The sequence below is a fragment of the Sciurus vulgaris genome, assembly GCF_902686455.1.
Source record: "Sciurus vulgaris genome assembly, chromosome: X".
Lineage (NCBI taxonomy): Eukaryota > Metazoa > Chordata > Mammalia > Rodentia > Sciuridae > Sciurus > Sciurus vulgaris.
This window is the reverse complement of record NC_136471.1, coordinates 25,720,582-25,726,414: the sequence shown is the minus strand read 5'-3', so window position 1 is coordinate 25,726,414 and position 5,833 is coordinate 25,720,582.

Sequence of the window (5,833 nt, the reverse complement as noted above, 5' to 3'; positions counted from 1 at the left end):
GTGTACATTATCTTTGCCTGTGTACTCAAATGGGGAAACTGTTTTCAATCTGACAGTATATCTCAAGAACTTACAAATTGAACTGGTTTCAGACGCAAGCTAATCAAGTTCACTCTGACAACCTCAGCAATCTTTCTGCTTTAGTTAGGGTGACATATTTGTCCTCTTTGATCAAGCTGTGACTAATGGACAAGAATGTTAACATTGTTCATCCTTTATATCTATGCAGAGATAATTCAGAGGAGAAAGGAGATATTGTGTGTCACATTAGGGCTTGTTTTGTTCATTCTTTAAAAAATTAAAAGGAGACAAGTACATAAGAAATATGACAATGTTAATATTTGTTTTAAGCCTTAACGTTTTTACATGAAAGCCTTCTTTGTTGTGGGAATTTCTTGCCAACTTTCAAATATCATATTTCTTTTTAAATAAATGTAGTGCACTGTGTGTTATATGCCTTGCTGAGAAATCTGGGGCCATCTTTCCAAAGATGACAATCTAATTGGTTAATTGGCTCTTCTCTTTGAAAAAAAAAAAAAAAAGGTCAAACGGTCAACTATCCTAATTCAGACATCTAAATAATAATCATGTTAGTATGTTTTTTGTTGTGATGACAGAATACCCAAGAGCGAATGATTTATAACGATCAGAAATTTATTGGCTCATGGTTCTGGAGTCTTGGAAGCCCAGGTGAGGAACTGGCATCATCTTTTTATGGGAAACCCATTCCTGTGATAATGAACCTACTCCTGAAATAATAACATTAATCCATTCAGGAGAATGGTAACTCCATGGTCAAACATCTAACTTATTAAGCTCAACATTAAAACACTGTTGTATTCTATCTAGATCAAGTTTCTAGCACATGAACTCTGGGACACATATTCAAATCAGATGTAGGATTCCTTTTAAGGAATACTGGAATCAATGTATTAAAAGACAATAATATTTCAGAATACTCTATGGTTTTTGCTTTGTTTCTTGTGAAAGAAATAGAACATTAAGATCATATATATGGTGGTTTTGAAAATATGTTCATTTTTTTCTACTTCCCTTGGTGGATTATTTTCTTAAAATATCATGCCCCAATTTTACATGTTTTGCTTTTCTTTGCATAATATTTTAAGATTTAGGGGCTGGGTATATAGCTCAGTTGGTAGAGCACTTGCCTTGCCAGCATAAGGCCCTGGGTTCAAATCTCCAGCACTGCAAAAAAAAAAAAAAAAAAAAAAAAAAAAATTAAGATTTATACTTACTTTTTCTACTTCTTTATTGAGGTTTACTTAATAAATAAAATTTATATGTATTTAAGGTATACAGTGTGATGTTTCAGCAAATGTATACATTGTGAAAAGATTACCATCACCAAGTTAAGTGACATATTCATCACTCTTCTTAGCTGCTCTTTTGGGTGTGAGAGGTATAAGTTTAAGTGTGAATTTGTGTTCAATTTTAAAACCCTGAAAATCTGCTCTCTTAGTAAATTTCCATAATACATCATATTAGCTACAGTTATCATGATGTATATTATTTTTCCATGGTTTATTCATATTATAACTCTGTGTTTGTAACCTTTACCCCAAATCTTCTCATTTCCCCACACACTTCAAGTCTCTAGCAATTATTTTCATATTCTCTATTTTTATAAATTTGTCTTCTTTACATTCCACATGTAACATTGTACAGTATTTGTCTTTCTCTGACTTATTTCACTTAACATTGTCCTCTAGGCCTCTAGGCTCGTCAACTTTATATCAAATAGCGTCATTTTCCTTTATTTGAAAAACTGAGTAATATTCCATCTCATTGTTTTATCCATTTAGCCATTGGCAGACACATAGGTGGTTTTTATACCTTAGTTGCTATGAATAATGCTGCAGTAAACATGAGAGCACAGATTCATTTCCAAGATAACAATTTCATTTCCTTTGCATACATAACCCAAGGTGAAATTACCAGATTATATGCTAATTTGAGTTTTATCTATTTTTAAGAACTTCAGTACAGTTTTCCATAATGGCTATCCAAGTTAAAATACTTCTAATATTATACAAATATTCTCTTTTCTCTTTGTTCTCACCAACACTGGTTTCCCTTTGATCTTTTTATAACAGCCATCCTAAAAGGTGTGAAGTGAAGTGAATTTTTTTTTTTTTTTTTTGCGGTACTGGGGATTGAACCCAGGGCCTTATGCTTGTGAGGCAAGCACTCTACCAACTGAGCTATATCCCCAGCCCTCAAATATTTTCAATTTGCACTTCCTTGATGATTAGTGATGTTGAACACTTTTCATATACCATAGAACATTTGTCTTTTGGAATAAAAGTGTTCATTTATGTATCTTGTCCATTTTTAAATTATTTTTCTTTTTTTCGAGTTTATGAGTTCTTTGTGTATTATGGAAATTAGCCCCCTATAGGATTGTTATGGTTTAGATATGAGATTTACCCCCCAAAAAAACTCATATGTGAGATGATAAAAGAAAGTTTAGAGGTGAAATGATTAGGTTATGAGTTTTATTCTAATAAGTGATGTAATGCCCTGATAGGGAATAACTAGATGGCAACTATAAGCAGATAAAGTATGGATGAAGTAGGTGGGTCTTTGCGGTGTGCTTTTAAGGTATATATTTTGTCCTCGGAGTCTCTGCTTTTTAGTGCCGTATTCTGAACTACTTTCTTCCACCACACTCTTTTACTATGATGTTCTACCTCAACTGTGTCCCCGAAGAATAGAGACTGCTATCTGTGGATTGAGACCTCTGAAACCTTGAATCCCAAAATAAACTTTGCCTCCTCTAAAATTGTTCTCATCAGGTTTTTCAGTCACAGCAACAAAAGAAGTTGACTAGAACAAGGATATGTGTTGTGGGAATATTTTCTCTCATTCCATAGTTTTCTTTTTCCTTTTACTTGTTACCTTTGCTGTGTAGAAACTTTTTAGTTTGATACAGTTTCATTAGTTTGTTTTGCTTTTGTTATCTGTACTTTAAGTATCATATTTGAATATTCATTTCTAATATCAATATCAAGGCCATTTTCCTTTAATGTTTTCTCCTAAAAATTTAGTGTTTCAAGTATTAGGTTTAAATGTTTAATCTGTTTTGAGTTGACTGTTGTGTATTAGGTAAGTTAAGGGTTTGATTTCATTATTTTGCATAGGGATATCCAGTTTCCCAACACCATTTACTGAAAAGACTATACTTTCCCTATTGCATATTCTTGGTACCATTGTCTACAATTAGTTGGCCATATCTAACTAATCTCTTTTGATAGTTAATAGTGCATAAAATGCAAGAGGGACTTGTATTGCCTAGCAAAAGGGTGTATTGGCTCTTTGAAGTCACGAGTAAGAGAAAAACTAGGTTAACTTTAGTTTTAGAGAGTTATTGTAGCAACATACAAGAATGATGATGTATTAAAGGCCACTTCATCAATCATCTAGTCTTGGATGCACAATACAATCTATTAAAATTGGAAAATCTGTTCTGTCTTCTTTTTCTGGCAGCCATAGCTGAAATAAGCTGTCTTCTCAATTGCCCAAGTGAAAAATTTGACTGGGTTAATTGATTGTTGTCCCACATGCAGTAACTCATGGGCAGTTAACCTCCTTTATAAGCAGCCCATATACTGCTACCTTCAACTCAAGCATTGAGGCCTAGTAGAGTCCTATATTTAGGTCAGCAAAGATAACATAAGCTTAGTTTTGAGCTAGTTCCAAAAAACATAAATCATTAACAAAAACATTCTATTGTCAAGAAAAATACTAAATATTGGCTATAATATTTTTATGCTGATGAATACATTTAGTCTCTGGTTTGCAGTTTAATAACTCTAAAACTAGATATTTAAGAGGTTTGTTAAAATTTTGCCATGTATTAAAAAGTCTATTTTAACCATTAAACAACTTAAAAATATCTTCTTCCTATTGAACTTAAACTTTTAATATGCATTGTAAATTTCCAAAGGGAGAAATATTCCTTTATGGTGTTTGTCTCATTGTCTTTTATTTCTTCTTATGAAACCATTTGTTTTCCCTGTATAACTGAACATGCAATTTCTCTTAAGGTATAATTTGGGAAAGTGCAACAAATTCAGGGGTAATATGTCATTTTGTCAGTTTTAAAGTAATATTCAAATTTTTCCAAACTCCTAATTGGCTAGAGTATTATAAAATCAGATTATATAATCCAGAAGAAACATAGACATGGGATTATAAACAATATCTCAATGGATTGCATTCCTCATCTAATTTATCCTGCATAATTTAGGTCTTTTCTATTTTACCCAAGATGACCTGTGGCATTTGTTATTCTGCAGGTCATTAGTATATAGTATTAGTTTTTTTCAGCAAGATTTTGGAAACCCTAAAGGAAGAAGAAACCATCTTATATTAGAATTCATGTTTGCTGTTTGACAATTGCTGGGATCACAATTTGCATGCTATGGCATATAAATGGTAGCTAAGTGCAGGTCCTGGTAACTTTCTTCAAAAGGGTTCACAGCATTTGGAAAGCATTTTGTGGTTCCATTTGTGTTATTTGGAATTCATGTGTACAAAGGTATCGCATTCTTAAAGAGAGATCAATATTTTTGGTTTGTTCCAGATTTAAAGAAATTGGGAAGCGGGGTAGTTAATCAAGCAGGACTGTAGATTAGTGAAAAGAAGGTAAGATGATCCAGTGGTTCTGCCACCTAATCTAGGAGCAGTAAACACTAAATTCTTGGGACTGAACTAGTTATTATACAATCTGAACATCTATTTAGATCGATAGTTATCTGTTTAGAAATAAAGATCGCCATCAATATTTCATAAAAGACATTCTCCCAGTGAACTCTTCATATAATTCAAATTTGCATTATCTCTCTGTCCTTTAATATCAACTTCTAGTAAATTTGTGAAGATAGGTTTCTAAACAATCCTTTAAATATATCAAATCAGTGTGCTTGTCATTACTAGGACAAATCCTATTATTATTATTTGAGGGAAGAGAGAGATTTATCAAACAATTAAATAGTGTTTTTCATGTGTTTCAGCTATTATTCTAAATTTGTTACATATATTAATTTAATATTGAAAAAACCCATTCAGTAAATATTATAGTCATTCCTTTAGTTGTTTCAATACAAGTCCACAAATTCTTTGACATTTGTCTCTGTAAGAAGTGGACTTTAATTTTTCTATCCTTGTGTATGATCTGGATTTGCTAATAATGAATACAGAAAAAAAGCATTGTATTTCCCTCCTCGTCTGTCTCTCTCTTTCCCTTGCTCCTTCCCTCCCTCCCTTCCTCCCTGTATCCCTCTTTTTCAGCATTCTTTTTGCAATAGGCCAGCTGCCATGTCATGAGGAATCCTAAGCTTTCCTATGGAGAGGTCCCTGTGACAGAGTACTGAACTGAGAAATCTTGCAAATAATTATGTAGTTGTGTTTGAAAATACATCTTCCAGGCTCAGTCAAGACTGTGCATGAGTACAGCCCCAGCTCTCAGCTTGACTGCAATTTCATGAGTAAGGTGAACTACTTGCTCTAGTAGTCCCAGGACTTCATTGGGTTTTAGTACTGAAAGTTCTGCATCCCAAGCTTCCATTTTGAATGTCTAACTTGTCCAGTTTTCTAGAAACTCTCATGGTTTTAAAACTGAAAAGCCCCACATAGTGGTAACTTCCTCAGCCCCAGGAAAACCAGGATGGTTAATTAGTGCCTCATGAGGAATCCTGAACCAAAGTCACTCAGTTAAGCTGCTTCCAAATTTTTAACTCATAAAAACTGTGATTCAGCAAATACTGCTTGCCTTATGCTATTCTGTTTTGATTTAGTTTTTTTTACAGAG